The following is a 1,989-nucleotide window of genomic DNA, read 5'->3' as shown; positions in this document are numbered from 1 at the left end:
GATAAACTGGTGGAATATTTATATCATAAGCATCATTTTGTTCTGAAATACAAGTTTCCTGATGGCATAATTATATCATAAACAACATGTTCTTTATAATACTAGTTTTCCAATAGTTAAACAAGCCTCACCTGATGGTGTTGTTGTGACTGCTGTCTTGTCCGTAGTGGGTACAGTTGTCAAATCCTCTGTAAAATAATGAATCGATAAACTGGTGGAATATTTTATATCATAAGCATCATTTTGTTCTGAAATACAAGTTTCCTGATGGCATAATTATATCATAAACAACATGTTCTTCATAATACAAGTTTTCCAATAGTTAAACAAGCCTCACCTGATGGTGTGGTTGTGACTGTTGTCTTGTCCGTAGTAGGTACAGTTGTCAAATCCTCTGTAAAATAATTGATTCAATATACAATAATAACAGAGGCACTTTATATGATTAATTAATTGTGTCATAAAGTAAGTTAGTACTATATAATGTTTTATTTATTGCATATATGCAGCTCAATATAATGATTTATGTGGTTTATTTATGTAGATAAACTATTTAGCTAAGTTAATTCATGTTCAGAGAATGGCTACCCAGTATTTACAAATTGTGTTATACTTGTATGAAGTCTGAACAGGGAGATTGTTTCCAGTTCTCCCTAATCATACCATCTTTTTTGTGTTGTTTGATTTTGTTGTTTTTATTGATTTTGATTGTTATAGTTTACTGTGGATGCAACATTGACGTACCGCTGTTAAAGAAGAATTTTTTGTTGTTGTTTCCTAAATGGGGGAAATGAGCTTTCCCGAATTCTGAGGTGTCTTTCAATTACTTTTAAGTTCTTCAAAATGGTTTTTCCTTAGTACTGAAAACGATTCCATGAATCAATGAACCCCAAAGAGAAAGCGGTCCGGGTTACCCCCGGGAAAATGTCGGTTTCTAGATGGCAGGAAACGAGCTTTCCCAACTTCTGAAATGTTTGGCAGGACATGTCACGAGAAGTAATACAAGCATGTACACAAATGCCCCCATTTTATGCGGATGCAGTTACTTTTCAGCTATTTGGTTGATTCTATATCTGTCACATTTCCACATAACTCCTTATGGTTTAACAGTGTCTATTCTGATTCTTCAAATCAATGACCATCTGTCAGTGCCGGATTAAGCATCGTCTGTCCTCCAGGCACATTTTGGAAATGGCCTAAAAATGTTAATTGAATGTACCCCATGGTAATAATACTCTGCCACAACTCTAACAGTAGAATGTCTCCGAGTTTACTGGTCTAATAATACCGGAAAATAGAGTGTAAATAATATTGCAGTCCAACTTTTGAGGCCCATCATTTTCGCCTGGCCCACAAGGCTTGTGCCTTATTTGCCTAATGGTTAATCCGGCACTGCCATCTGTGATAGTTTATAAAGCTTAGATGAGGTCTGCTGATGAACCGATATTTTAAATTTTAACTGCAGATTCGGACCAATGTTGGGCAGGAGAATTCACACAGATTATATTTGGAATCTTTAGAGTTGCAATACAACAATGTTAGATTCCTACGAGTAGTGGCAGGTGACAGATTTACTACTAGAATTAGAGAAAAATCTGATGGTGGAATGGGCTATAACTAAGACATAGGTATCGAAGTGGAGTTTCCAACAAGATATGGACAAAATAAGAGAAATTTGGGGAGATATGTATGTATATTATAAGTGTTCCAATAGTTTAAACAAGCCTCACTTGATGGTGTGGTTGTGACTGTTGTCCTGTCCGTAGTAGGTACAGTTGTCAAATCTTCTGTAAAATAATGAATCGATAAACTAGTGGAATATTTATATCATAAGCATCATTTTGTTCTTAAATACAAGTTTCCTGATGGCATGATTATATCATAAACAACATGTTCTTTATAATACTAGTTTTCCAATAGTTCAACAAGCCTCACCTGATGGTGTGGTTGTGACTGTTGTCTTGTCCGTAGTGGGTACAGTTGTCAAAT

The 1,989-nt window shown here is 35.3% G+C and overlaps 1 long non-coding RNA gene across 1 annotated transcript in view; it reads right to left on the bottom strand.

Annotated features, from left to right (window-relative positions):
* Positions 1–145: 145 nt before the first annotated feature.
* LOC117116828 overlaps positions 146–1,989 on the bottom strand; it is a 1,966-nt gene continuing 122 nt past the window's right edge. The window contains exons 2-3 of the long non-coding RNA XR_004446827.1: positions 338–394; positions 146–188 (exon numbers count right to left, since the gene is read on the bottom strand). This is a non-coding gene — a long non-coding RNA (uncharacterized LOC117116828). The remainder of the gene's footprint in view (positions 189–337; positions 395–1,989) is intronic.

The sequence above is a fragment of the Anneissia japonica genome, unplaced genomic scaffold (assembly GCF_011630105.1).
Source record: "Anneissia japonica isolate Jap-2015-1 unplaced genomic scaffold, ASM1163010v1 scaffold287860_len53820_cov107, whole genome shotgun sequence".
NCBI lineage: Eukaryota > Metazoa > Echinodermata > Crinoidea > Comatulida > Comatulidae > Anneissia > Anneissia japonica.
The sequence above is the reverse complement of the archived record's forward strand: the minus strand, read 5'-3'. Positions and strand labels throughout refer to the sequence as shown.